Source organism: Chionomys nivalis, chromosome 26, assembly GCF_950005125.1.
Source record: "Chionomys nivalis chromosome 26, mChiNiv1.1, whole genome shotgun sequence".
In the NCBI taxonomy this organism is placed as follows: Eukaryota; Metazoa; Chordata; class Mammalia; order Rodentia; family Cricetidae; genus Chionomys; species Chionomys nivalis.
This window is the reverse complement of record NC_080111.1, coordinates 32,092,212-32,107,641: the sequence shown is the minus strand read 5'-3', so window position 1 is coordinate 32,107,641 and position 15,430 is coordinate 32,092,212.

Genomic DNA, 15,430 nt, shown 5'->3' with positions numbered 1-15,430 from the left:
ATCCAAAGAATCAATGAAACCAAAAGGTGGTTCTTAGAGAAAATCAACAAGATTGATAAACCCCTATCCAAACTAATCAAATGGCAGAGAGAGAACACACAAATTAATAGGATCAGGAATGAAAAGGGGGACATAACCACAGACACAGAGGCAAGCCCGTATGCCACAAAATTGGAAAATGTAAAAGAAATGGACACCTTTTTAGATAAGTACCATATACCAAACAATCTAAATAGACCTGTTAGTTGCGAAGAATTAGAAGCTGTTATCAAAGACCTCCCTACCAAAAAAAGCCCAGGACCAGATGCTTTCAATACAGAATTCTACCAGAACTTCCAAGAAAACCTAATACCTATACTCCTTAAGGTATTTCACAATATAGAAACAGAAGAATCATTGTCAAATTCCTTTTATGAAGCTAAAGTTACCCTGAAACCACACAAAGACTCAACCAAGAAAGAGAATTACAGGCCAATGTCACTCATGAACATCAACGCAAAAATTCTCAATAAAATACTGGCAAACCAAATCTAAGAACACATTAGGAAAATTATCCATTATGATCAAGTAGGATTCATCCCAGAGATGCAGGGCTGGTTCAACATATGAAAATATATCATTGTAATCCATAATATAAATAAACTGAAGGAAAAAAACATATTATCATTTCATTAGATGCTGAAAAAAGATTTGACAAAATTCAACGCCCCTTTATGATAAAGGTCTTGGAGAGATTAGAGATACAAGGGTCATACCTAAATATAAATAAAGCTATTTACAGCAAGCCGACAGCTAACATCAAATTAAATGGAGAGAAACACCCCCAGAAATAGGTTACATAATGTTTTGTTAACCTTGAATTTCCTCAATGCTAATGAGAAGGGAACAACGGCTGCTGAAAGACATTGGATAATAGAAAAGTCTACTGAACTAAATTAACCAGTTTCTTTCAAGGATGTGCTGACCTCACAATGGAAGCCAGGAGATGTGCTGTATTGGGGAAGGGGTTTTGCTCTTGTCTCCACAGGTGAGGAAAAATTGTGGATACCGTCAAAATTAATAAAGGTTTGGTTTGAAGAAGAGAAGCCACTTGGAAAAGATAAATAACAATTCATTCACAAGGATGGTGATCATACTGATGGTAAGAAATACAGATAAGTTGGGGGCAGGGTTCTTTTCTTATCTCCACAGGAAAATACTCATCTTCAAATAATTTAAGGGACCCTGAATATTTAATTACTGATGGATGGAAACTAGTTATGACCCACTAAGGATTGGCAATAAAACTATATATGTTCCGTAAGTATTAATTTTTTATATGTCTTATTAAACATTTCTTTATAAATATATAAAGCTGGTTTTGGAGTTGGACTATGGCTCAGTTCCTCTTCAATTCCATGCCTGTTGATAAGAGATATCTCAGAGTTTCTGTCTCAGGTCAGGAGCCATGAAATGGCACAGAATAAGAATAATTATATACTTGATAAACTTTCTTTGCCTTTCATCATATCTGTGTCTTTCTTTATATGTCAGTATATGTCTTTGTTGTTAATGTTTAAATTTCCCATAACAAACAAAAAAATTTCCTACAGTAATCTTTGAAGTTTCCAGGTTGAAGATGGGGCCCCACGACATCAACTCAATCTGGTTTTTATGATGTCATGAATTTTCTTTTAAGCGCTAAAGTTAGACCTATTTTTTGGTACCAACTGCACGAGACAATTTCGTATGGTGCACATTTTTGACAACACTCAGGCTGAACCTTCTCAAAACACTCAGAGGCTAGTTAAAATTTTTTTAGGTCAAAGGTTAATTTGGGAATTTTACCATCATTTGCTTCCACAGGACCCCCTTAGAAGAACGTTGTTGCCCCCATGTCAGCTAGAACCAATCTTAGAGGACGACATCCCCTCTCCCAACAGAGTTTGCCCTCAGGATTAGGGATATCATTTAGTGGTTGGTTTAAGGTTGAGGGGATGGGGGAGATATTTTATGGAATTAGGGGTATTTTCAAAAAAGGGGGGGATTAACTGGTTTGATGGGATGATTGGTATTTGTTAATTACTGTTTTTAGAAAATTGTATTGGTACTGTTTCTTGTATATTGATATATTGAATATTGAATGTGAGTGTTCCTACCTCTAATTTTGTATGAGTATGCTTATAAATTTGTCTATATTGTATTGATACATCTACCATATTACAATGTACATTTCTACCTCTGATATTATTTACATTGTTTACAGTTGAAGATCATTGTCTTCATATATTGCACAGTTGTTTATTCTCTTAGTCTTCAAGTTAGAAAGGTATTGAGAATTATATGTTTGTCATATTTATTTTTAGGTTAATCAGATATTTTAGATACATAGAGATTATATTTAGTATAGATAGTATAATCTTCAGCCTCTTCGAAGACCTGTAAAAAATGGCCTTTAATCGAACCTAGAATTCTGTGCCAACGAGTCACAATCACTCCTGGCAACACCGCTCCACTCCCGAGAGAACATTGAGCACCAAAGACACTGGGAGCTTGTCTTCTTGGCAGAACTGGCCTTTGGGTTAAGAAAAGTTCATACCTCAACTCTGACAAAGATATGAAATAGGATTGTCGTATCTTGCCAAGACAGGGTAGGATAGTTCTAAGAAAGTTCCTTGCCTTTAATAATTGTATGTCAGTTATGTTAGGCCTTAGCCAAAGTTGGTTGACTCAACATTGCAAACGAGACTTTGGGTGATTGTCCAGGTAGTCAGTTCTCTCTGTCATTTGTTGCACATTTTGGATATCTCTCGTTTGTTAAGTAATATTAATTTCCTTCTCAGATCTTTGACGGAGTTGAAGATTAGATAATTGTAGTTACTCTCTACATTATTTAGACTCTTTGAGATAGAATGTTTAGCAAAACTTTTGTTATATGTTTCTTGCTCAATATTGTTTGTTATATTTATTATTTGTTACTATTGTATATAGTTGTATTTGGTTTAGTTCTGTCTTATTTAGACAAAAGGGGGAGATGTGGGGGACACCCAGCCAAATAGGGGGCCTGTTCACCTCGGGCTAATGCTTACATATAAATCTGGCGGGCGTGAGCCCCGCCGGTCCTTTTGTATTTGCTGCCCATCGCTGGATCCCTGGTGTTGTAAGCTATCCCATCATTAAAATTTGCTGTTTCATATTAAGCTAGTCTGTATATTATGCCATATACAAGTCAAAACAATCTTATACAATAAAGGAACTTTTGGAGGCATTACCATCCCTGACTTCAAACTCCATTACAGAGCTACAGTATTGAAAACAGGTTAGTATTGGCATAAAAACAGAGAAATCAACCAATGGAATCGAAGACCCAGATTTTAACCCACAATCCTATGAACACCTAATTTTCGATAAAGGAGCTAAAAGTATACAATGGAAAAAGAAAGCATCTTCAACAAATGGTGCTGGCATAACTGGATGTCAACATGTAGAAGAATGAAAATAGATCCATATCTATCACCATGCACAAAACTCAAGTCCAAATGGATCAAAGACCTCAATATCAATCTGAACACACTGACCCTGATAGAAGAGAAAGTGGAAAGTACACTACAATACACGGGCACAGGAGATCGCTTCCTATATATAACCCCAGCAGCACAGACATTAAGGGCAACATTGAATAAATGGGACCTCCTGAAACTGAGAAGCTTCTGTAAAGCAAAGGACACTGTCACTAAGACAAAAAGACAACCTACTAACTGGGAGAAGATCTTCACCAACCCCGCAACAGACAAAGGTCTGATCTCCAAAATATATAAAGAACTCAAGAAACTAGACTTTAAAATGCTAATTAACCCAATTTAAAAACTGGGCACTGAACTGAACAGAGAATTCTCAACTGAAGAAGTTCAAATGGCCAAAAAACACTTAAGGTCATGCTCAACCTCCTTAGCAATAAGGGAAATGCAAATCAAAACAACTTTGAAATACCATCTTACACCTGTCAGAATGACTAAAATCAAAAACACCAATGATAACCTCTGCTGGAGAGGTTGTGGAGTAAGGGGTACACTCATCCATTGCTGGTGGGAATGCAAACTTGTGCAACCACTTTGGAAAGCAGTGTGGCGGTTTCTCACGAAATTCTGGATCAACCTAACCCAGGACCCAGCAATACCACTCTTGGGAATATACGCAAGAGATACCCACCATATTACAAAAGCATTTGTTCAACTATGTTCATAGCAGCATTATTTATAATGGAAACAATCTAGATACCCTTCAATGGAAGAATGGATGAAGAAAGTGTGGAATATATACATATTAGAGTACTACTCAGCAGTAAAAAACAATGACATCTTGAATTTTGCATGCAAATGGATGGAAATAGAAAGCACTATCCTGAGTGAGGTATCCCAGACCCAAAAGGATGGGATGTACTCACTCATATTTGGTTTCTAGCCATAAATAAAGGACATTGAGCCTATAATTTGTATTCCTAGAGAAGCTAAATAAGGTGAACCCCCCAAAAAAATAAGTTATCCTCCTTGATATTGGAAGTGGACAAGATTGCCGGGCAAAAATTGGGAACTTAGTGGTGGGGTGGTATGGGGGTGAGGTGAAATGGGGAGAGAAAAGTGAGAAGGGGAGGATGGGGAGAGCGTGTGGGAGTGGGGTGGTTAGGATAGTGGAAGGGTGGATATGGGAGTAGGGAAGTTTATATCTTAATTAAGGGAGCCATCTTAGGGTTGGCAAGAGACATGTCTCTAGAGGGGCTCCCAGGTGTCCAGGGAGATGTCCCCAGCTAGTTCCTTGGGCAGCTGAGGAGAGGGAACCTGAAATAGCCCTATCCTATAGCCATACTGATTAATATCTTGCATATCACCATAGAACCTTCATCTGGCGATGGATGGGGATAGAAAAAGAGAAAGAGATTTGAAGAGATTTAAAGAAGCAGTCATTTTACATGGTATACTTTCACACTATATAAAGTAGATGATAAATACATGGGCAACTCAGAACAGAATTATTCCACAAGACTGGAAAGACTTAGCTACAGCAATATAGAAATCAGGTCCTCAGTTACAATGGAAAACATGATGAAGAGAGGAAGCTATGGTGATAGAATAACAAGATAGGGCTAGATTTTCCAAGATCAGTATGAAGGTCAATCTGAAGGTCAGGTGAAGGTCAGTATGCTGAATTGCAAAGACAGTTTGTATTTGAAGATAATACCTTGGCCCTATGTTCTATAGCAGCTTTAAAAGCTTCAGTCAGTGTTGAAGTATCAGGAAAGAGGACTGAGTAATTTTCTAAAATTATACATGGACCAAAAGAAGCTTTCACTGTTTTTTTTTTTTTTTACAAAGATTGACTTCAGCTGTAAATAGAATTTTATCAGATCCAGAAGTTAGACAAATATTAACTGAACCTTTGGCTTTTGAAAATGTTAATTCAGAATGGAAAAGAATGATTAAGCCTTTTAAAAACAAGATTAGTACCAAAAGATGAATAGATATGAAATATAGCTGATATTGTATCTTACATATATGATTATAGTTGGATAGGATAATTGATTTCTAAAAATTTTAAGAAGAATAAAAAATAGATATTTTAATTGTGACAAACAAGGTCATCTGACAAGGAATTTTAGGCAAGGCATTGCTGGAAACAATGTTTTTTGTAAAGATAATCCAAGAAGAAGGGCCTTCCTTTTGGGAGTATGCCTAAGGTATTGCAAAGGCTAGTATTAGTCTAATGAATGGACATCAATAGCGGAAAGTCAAGGTAACCCTTTGCTATCAGAAAACATCTTAAAGAGCCTCTCTCAGGCCCAATATCAAATTTGGTTCAATCATTTCCTGTCAGTATTGGAGAAACTCATCCACAAGGCTAGTAAAAGACACAATGCCTGTTGTTAAAAAACATACTGCTCTAGATGACAGAACAGCTTCAGTAGATAAAACAAAAAATACAGGAGAGACAAAAAAAACCACGTATTTTGGCAAATTTCTATAAATGATCAAAACTAATGCTAAAATATGAATAAATGGAATTATAATTTGGGTTTACTAGACACAAACACAGATCTAACAATATTTTCACCAAAACCTTGACATCCAGATTGGCCTCTTCAGGAGGTAAATGTTCAGTTTCTAAGGACTGGAACTTTATCTCAGGTAAAACAAAGCACAAGGTAGGTAGGATAAATAGGGCCAGAAATACAGGTAGAAAAATTAAAGCCATATGTGGCTCACATAGCACTTAGAAAAGATGATCTAGCCTCATAGACCACTTCAACCAGGACTTCAGATAAGCTTTGCACTTTCCCATCATACTGAGACTGAACAACAGCCACTCTCCCAGGATATGATCATTATCTAAATTTTCTCAGGGTACCCCAAAGATGCTATCATTCCCAGACAAAGGGAAGTAATTTTAAGAACATGAGGCTCATATAACCAAGAGGCAGGCTGGGCAGTTTTTGTCAGTTGATGGGTTATAGATGTTTATCATCATTTAGAGAATTTTGTTCCAAGTTGTTATTGGTTATGGTCAGGGATGAAGCGAGGCAAAGAAGATTATATTTAGGGACCGCATTCTAAAAAGAAAAAATGGATGATAGAATAAAAGGGTAGATTATTCAGTCTACTTTTAAACTAAACAAGCAACTACTAGTCTCAAATATTTTACGTTAGTATAGATTTTTGTATATTAATACAAATTTAAGGTTATTTTGTTATACTGTATGTTTCTACTCTTGTTTACAATATTGTACTTATGCAGCTCATTTAACACTATAATGTTTATTTCTAGTCTTTGAATGTTATTATGACAAATGTACTGTTGGATACTGCTTTTGTACACTGTAAAGATTTGACATATTATGGATCCCCATAAGATTATCAGTGCTCCCAATCATCAGCAATTAGCTTAAAGTCTATGTCCATAATCGCAAAAAAGAATGGATTATGGATGTTTGCCTTTGTTTAGTGTGTTTGTTGCAAGTTGTTCAAAATAATAGTCAGGAAAAAAGCTAAACAAAGAATTTTATATTCAGGGTCTTGTTTTGAAAAGAAAAAAGATAAAATGATGCAGAACTTATCAAATGGGGGAAATACAAGTCAAAGAATCCCAAACTAACTCTGAATAAAGTATACTAAGATTTTTCTTTATTAAAAAGTGAATATTCAAGGGACAGAAATGCTGTCCAGCATCTTGGTGTGGACCATGGGATGAAGAGGGGTGAGTGGGCAGGACCATGGCTTTATTGGTACCACAACGCTATGCCTCAATCTTGTCCAGTCTCTCAAAGGACATTGGCTGGAGAAGGTTCTCGATCATCTCCCCTTTTTTGTCTCAATAAGAGAGTTCCAAACACAATACAAAACAATATATAATCTATATAATATATAATTAAGATGTCCTTCAGAAATGAGGAGAGAGCACGAGACACAAACAAACCCATGTGTATAAGTTTATTAAGAAGATCTGTGCAGATGAGCTCGGGGAAACGGTGAACAGAAGGGGAGGAAGAGAGCATGGGAATGGCGCCTTTAGCTTTTAAAGTTTTCCCAGCACATGAGCATGATGGGAAAATATGTGCCTATGTCAGACGCTGATGACAGGCGATGCTATGCCTGCGTATGGGGGCTTCTACATCAGATGCTGGTGACACAGATGATGGGAGACTTACGCAGGTTCACCTGGGATACATGCACTGGCCTCAGAACCCGGAAGTGCAGCCTTATGGGCAGCTAAAGGAATTACATTCATACTTTGGTTTATTATAGAAATTTGGGGGGTTAAGGATCTTAATGGGTAGGGAATAGGGGTGCAGCCAGGTCTCTCATAAAAGCTTCCTGATGACTTTGTGGGCATCAAGGGGTTTGGAATGTCCGATGTATCCTGACAGATCACATCCTGTCCTCTGGCATCCTGAGGTGGCTGATTAAGACTGCATTTCTTCAGGCTTTGAGGAACTGGCTCATCTGATGGCTTGGACCTCGTAAGATGCTGGAAAGACAAAAATTATGTTTAGTAGAGGAAAAAAATTAAGATGGGGGTTTAAGGGTTCCCAAGGCCAGGAATGACAGAAAAAGAATTAAATGATGGATGGAAGGGGGATTTAGGGGTTCCCAAGACCAGGAATGATAAAAAATTAAATGATAATATTCTGCTCGAGTCTGGTCTGCTCAGGTGGGTCAAACTCGCTCCCTATAGCTTATAAAAATGTCTTAATAATAAATAAATTTTGGATGTATGTTATCATGTATAATTAGGATAATGGACTGTATTATCGCATTACCTCAACATCCAAGAGACACTGCTGCAGTCAGTGATGAACCTCTTATGTTAAGGAACTTGTTAAGGTTTTGCTTACCACCTGGGCTTTTGACAGTCCTTGTACCTTTGGCTCTATGTCTGATGATAATTTCTGTAACAACAGCTGAGTGGTTATTTAGAAATTTAAGCATGACATTGAAGGTATATGGAGAAGTTGTATATAGGAAAAGGAGGAGAAGGAAGAGTGTATTAGAACAAGAGAGTTGAATAAGGATGGGACCTTTATTTTCCTTGAACTGGAGTAAGGGAGGCTGAACTTGGTGTCCTCCGGAACCTAAGGGAACAGGGTCCTGTCTGAGTTACTGTGTATGAGGGGTCATCTTGAGCTGGAGGCATAAACAGTTTAAGATGTGACAGGTGAATCGAATGAGGAATTCCCTTGAGCTTGGCAGCTGTGGGAGTCAAAAGAATTACTCTGAGTAGAACCTGCCATTTAAGGAAAAAGGGTGAGGGACCTTGAGCTTAGGGAGAAAATAATACCTGATCTCTTATTTTAATCGGCGGTGGGCATGGGTTAGCACATGGTTGAAGTAATGAGTGGTCAGTAAAATCCCACAGTAGAGAGTGTAGGTGAGATAGTAGGGGAGTAAGCAGGTGATCAGGAAGGGGAGAGGTTTTAGGTGAGAGGCCCAGGGTTAAAACTGGCTGCACACATGAGTTCAAAGGGTGAGATGAAAGGGAGGTTTTGGGGAAGGGCCCAAAGCATAAGGAGGGCCAGTGGCAAGAGTTTTACCCAGTCAAGATGAAGTTCCTGTGGCATCTTAACAAGAACATCTTTTAAAGAGCGGTTAGTTCATTCTACCTTCCCTGAAGACTGAGGGTGGTATGGGATATGGAAATGCCAAAGAACATTAAGAGTCTTAGACAAGTTTTGGGAAATCTGGGAAGTGAACTCAGGGCCATTATCTGACTGAAGAGAGGTTGGGATTCCAAACAAGGGGATGATTTCTCAGAGAGAACATCAGAGACTCTCTGGGCCCTCTTATTAGTGGTGGGAAATGCTTCAACCCACCCAGACATTGTATCCACCAAAACCAGGAGATATTTAACTCTTTTGACTGTGGGCATATAAGTAAAAAAAAGGCTGCCAGTCAGTTCCTGGAAGGGAGCCCAAGGCCTGGTGGGTAGGAAAAGGGAAGCTATGGTATTTGGTCTTGGGATCTGTCTTTTGGCAGATCTGACAGGAGGCAATGATAGCCTTTATGAAGTTTATGTCCTCAGGGGTGGGTTGGAGGTAAGCCTTAACAAAATGAAGTAGAGCAGCCGGGCGGTGGTGGTGCATGCCTTTAATCCCAGCACTCGGGAGGCAGAGGCAGGCTGATCTCTGGGAGTTCGAGGCCAGCCTGGTCTACAAGAGCTAGTTCCAGGACAGGAACCAAAGCTACAGAGAAACCCTGTCTTGAAAAACCAAAAAAAAAAATGTTTCAAGTCATACTAATATTCATTAGTGTCAGGATCAGTCCAAGTGAAGGCAAAGATGTTTTGAGATTGAGGGCTGAGAGGAATAGAGAAAAAGGCATCCTTGAGGTCTAGAACTGAGAAGTGGGAGGTTCCTGGAGGTATTAGACAGAAGGGTGAGAGGATTAGGGACAACTGGATGAAGAGGGACCACTGCAGAGTTAATGAGCCAGAGGTCTTGAATCAGATGTTAAGTTCCATTAGATTTTTTTAACAGCACGTATAGGAGTGTTAAAAGGAGAAGAGGTAGGGCAAAGCAGCTTTTTCCTTAAAAGCTCAGAAATAATAGGCTTAAGTCCCTTAAGGCTCTGGAAAGAGAGAGGATACTGAGCTTGGGTAATATATTTGGTAGGATCCTGTAATTGAATAATAACGGGGGAATAGTGTTTAGCGAGAGAGGGGTTTTGGATGTCCCAGACCTGGGGGTCTACCTGGGAGGCTGGTAGAGGAAAAGATGCATTAGTGTCAGGAGGTTGGGGAGCTAGGAGAAGGAGGAGTAGGGCCACCAGCGAGTCTGGGGTAAGGCGAATGGGAGGAGCAAAAGAAATGGAGGCGCCTACCTGTTGTATTACGAGCGGTGGGGCTATGTTCGCCACCCAGCCGCCTGTATGGCTACCTTATGCCCCAAAATAATTACACGGAAACTGTATTCTTTTAATCACTGTCTGGCCCATTAGTTCCAGCCTCTTATTGGCTAGCTCTTACATATTGATCTAACCCATTTCTAATATTCTGTGTAGTACCACGAGCTGGCTTACCAGGAAAGATCTTAACCTGCGCCTGTCTGGAGTGGGAGAATCATGGCAACTCACTGACTAGGCTTCTTTCTCCCAGCATTCTGTTCTGTTTACTCCACCCACCTAAGGGTTGGCCTATCAAATGGACCTAGGCAGTTTCTTTATTATTTAACCAATGACCTTCCTCCATCATGTCCTCTTTTTCTGTTTAAACAAAAAGGAAAGGCACTTACTTTAACATAGCAAAATTACATATAACAAAACAGTTATCAAGCAAGAATTATAGTCATAATATTTATATCTATTTTATCTTTTATCATAACGAAGGAAAACTATAACTATAACTAACCATTCTTCAACTCCATCAAAGACTCCAGAAGGATATAATATTACCTAAGTGAACAAGAACTAAGAAACTTCAAACTCTAGAAATGACAGAGACATCTCGCTGCCTGGACAATCACCCAAAGTTCTTTTGTACCGTTGGGGCAAAAAAAAAAAATACAGATTCACAATAAAACAGATTCAGACATAAAAGGCCACAGTGTTGGATGAGTCTATGTAGGCTTGAGAGAGAGAAAAAAATATGTAAAGAATAAAGTTAATGTCTTAAAAAAAGGGTAAAGTCTTTAAAGAGACAGAGTACAGATAGTTATAGATTAAAAGAAATAAAAAAAATAAGCCACGTAAAAATGGAAAATTCACAGAGAGTCTGGATTCTTTGTATTATTGTGTTTTCTTTAAAATTTTTGACAGTAAAGGAGCTAAGTGCAGAGAGACATTTCATTATATGGGCTGCCAAGCTAAACCAGAATGGATATAAGGGTATTATGATTTCAGAATATGGGTCTAAGGATATGATGCTTTGGAGAGGGTCTTCTTTTGTTTTCACAGAGGATAAGACTCTGTGGATTGCCTCTATCCCAATATGGTATGATAGACCACGCCCTCCTGAAGGGTTGCTGTGAACACCCTTAAAAAATTGCTTCGCTCAACTGCCAGCTGAGATGAACCTAGCAGACAGGTTATCCCATAAAAGACTCGAATAACAGCACCCCCATTCAGCAGGAAGCAGTTTGGAGAGAAAAAACTGCGCCCATGTTCCCATATATTGTTTATAAATGTTCTTTTACATTTAAAGGGGGAGATGATATAGATGTGAATAATTTGCATTGATATGAATCTTGGTTTACTGATATTAATTTAAGGTCAATTTTATTATATGTATATGTATTTCTGATATTGATTAAGGTATTTGTGATTGTGTAGTTCACTTAAAAATGTAATGTATATAGGTTGTTAATGGATAATTATCAATAATAGTCAAGTTTGTAGTCATGTTAGTTAGATTTTCTAGATGTGCATGCATATATTTCAGATAGGCATTCATCATATCTTTCAAAGGCTAGAGAATATGGTATTTTAAATGTTTTAATAACTTAGGGTTTTTCAAGACAATGAGACACTCTGCTCCTGGCAGCACCAATCTACTTCAAGAAGAAGAAGATGGGCATCGAAGAGGATCCTTATGGAGTTTGATAGCCATGTGGGCAAGAAACTGCTCTTGCCTGGACTATTGCATAAACTGGACACAGAGAACCCGCAGAGAGAGGACTACTGAACTTGCCTAAAGGTGAGATGATCTTTCGGGGTTCCTGATTCATGAAGGAGTCTGCGAGACATTCTGCAGGACACAGCAGATAGTGACTGAACTGCCTTTGAAATTTCCTGCTTCATGGAAACGTCTCTGGATACTATGGGCCTGAAGGCTGAAGATTGATGCCCCAATGGTGCAGAGGAACTTTGGGTGACTGTCCAGGCAGTGAGATGTCTCTGTCATTTCTAGAGTTTTGGATTTCTTGTTTACTTAGGTAATATTATATCCTTCTGGAGTTTTTGATGGAGTTGAAGAATGGTTAGTTATAGTTATAGTTTTCCATTGTTATGATAAAAGATAAAATAGATATAAATATTGTAACTGTAATTTTTACTTGATAACTGTTTTGTTATATGTGATTTTGCTATGTTAAAGTTAAAGCCTTCCTTTTTTTGTTTTTTTTTTTGTTTAAACAGAAAAAGGGGAAGTGATGTGGGAGTGTCATATATCAATCTGTTGATTTCATTGGTTAAGTAATAAAGAAGCTGCTTGGCCCTCATAGGTTAAAACATAGGTGGGTGGAGTAAACAGAATAGAATACTGGGAGGAAGAGGAAGTGAGCTCAGACTCGACAGCTCTGCTCTTTGGAGCAGAGGCCATGCTCCCCTCTCCGGGGCAGACGCAATAAAGCTCCTACCCAGGATGGACGTAGGCTAGAATCTTCCCGGTAAGCACACTTGGGGTGCTACACACATGAATAGAAATGGGCCAAGCAGTGTTTAAAAGAATACAATGCGTGTGTTGTTATTTTGGGTATAAAGCTAACCATGCGGGAGCCGGGCTGTGGGAAGAGGCCTGCAGCTCCCTACTACACCTACCTTTGTTTAAAATCCCTTCCCATGAGAGGTACCAGACAGGTTGGCATAACTAAAAATGAATGAGTGAGATAAATGCCTCTAAACACACAACTGAGTGGTGGAGTCTGTTGAAGTAAATAAGGCTGTTTCCCTATCCCGACAATAGGGAAGCTAGAAGGAGAGGTAGGCCCCCAAAATTCCCTCAGTACCGAGTACATAGCTCTGGTATCCAAGAGAAAGGAGATGAGCCATCCCAATAGCATAATAAATACCCATGGCTCCTGATTACAGATGACAGTGGCAATCAGGTTACAGGATCCCGGGCAGCTTCATTCATCCAGGGCCAAGCCCAACAGGTCAACTTGGGAATTTTCCGGGCCCGATGCCTCCATGCCACTATGCGCACGAGGACAATCTACTGACCAGTGACCTTCCCTGCAACACCTTGGGCAAGGTCTCCCAGGACTAAGATGAGGATTAGGGCATACTCACAGTGACCCATTTTACCACATTTGAAATATGGACCTGGCGGTTCTTGTGCCCCTGGAAGCGGGGAGCAGCACAGATGGCACGGATCAGGTGGTCTGTCACCTTGGCCAGTTGGGCGGCCATGGCTACCATGTGACAGTGACTGTGGGCTTTGTCATTCCTTGCATGTTAAACCTTAAAAGCCATCTCTAGGACTCCTGCCTGTGGAGTCAAGGGGCCTTTTCCAAATGCCTAAGCTTGGCTCTAATGTCTGAGTAACACTGATTAAAGAAGTGGGTCATTAATAACTGCCTGCCCTCTGTGGTTTCTGGATCTAGGTTCCTGTACTGTAACAGAGCCTTTGTAAGGCATTCCAAAAATGTGGAAGGATTTTCCTTCATATCCTGAATAATCTCTGAGAGTTTAGCATAATTTACTGGCTTGAGGGCAGCCTTACAAAGGCCTGCTAGGAGACAAGTCAAAAATTGGTCTCTTGCCAAAATCCCACCCGGACTGTTGTAGTTCCAGTGCAGCTCTTGCTCTGGGACTGCCTCTGCCCCAGGAGGGTGGGAGGCAAGAGTCTGGGGAACCTCATCTGCATGTTGTCTGGCCTGCTCCCAAATTCGCCTGCACTCCTCAAAAAGTAGGTTATTAGACAGAATCATAAAGATTTCATGGAAAGTGAGATTATAAGATTGAGTAAGATATTGGAATTGTTTTATGAAAGTGGTAGGATTAGACATATAGGAACCCAGTAACTTTTCTATATGGGAGAGTTCTGATAGAGAAAACAGAATGTGTACCCTGACCAATCCACCTATGCCAGCCACCTCTCGCAATGGCAGGACGGTGGCAAGCTTGGCTTGGTTAGGATTAGATTCCATAGCAGCATGTGAATGTGTGAAAGGATGGGTAAAGGAGGGTGCCAGGGCAGGGCAGCTGCCACCGCCAGGCACCAGAGAGGAAGGGGAACTTGGCAAGGTTTTGGGAGACCGAGCAGGTAGGGAGGGCCAAGAAGGAGCTGCAGAGCCAGGGGTAGAAGCTGAGGGAACAGGGGTAGTTTCCCAAGGCTGGAAAGGTGGAGGTTTATTAGCTGGGTCCATAGCAGAAGTGGGGTGTTCTTCAAGAGCAGATGGCATAGCCAGAAACACGTGCACAGGTGAACAATGAACAAGAACAGAGGGGTCAACCTTAGAGCTTACATAGAAAAAAGCTTGGATATGTGGGATTTCTTTCCATTTGCCTGTGCGCTAGTCAACATTCATTATATGCAGTCTTCTTTCAATTGGTGCTGATATGAACTTTACAAGCCCAAGGATCTTTTTTTTTTTTCATTTTGCATTTTGTGTTGGCATTTTCAAAATCCAGAGATGTTATAAGGGAGAGGCTGCTTGTTTGTCCTGGCCACCTAGCTAGCTTACATCTGTAATAACCATACAAAAATTGTATTAATTAAAACACTGCTTGGTCATTAGCTTTAACTTCTTATTGGCTAACACATATTAGTTTAATCCATCTCCATTAATATGTTTGTTGTCACATTGCAGTGGCTTATCAGAGATTCTAATCAGCATCGATCTCAGGCAGAGGATCCCTGGCTTCTATCTGACTCTGCTTTCTTCCTCTCAGCATTAAGTTCTGTCTTCTCCATCTACCTAAGTTCTGCCCTATCAGGCCCAAAGCAGTTTTTTTATACATTAACTAATAAAAGCAACACATGAACAGAATAATCTCCTACACCATTTCCTCTTTTCTGTTTAAACAAAAAGGAAGGCTTTAAATTTAACATAGTAAAATTACATATAAAAAACAGTTATCAAGCAAAAACTACAGTTACAATATTTATATCTATTTTATCTTTTATCATAACTGAGGAAAACTGTAATAATAATTATCTATTCTTCAACTCCAGAAGGATATAATATTACCTAAGTAAACAGGAAGTACATTTTAAACAACTTTCAAAACTCTAGAATTGACAGACACAT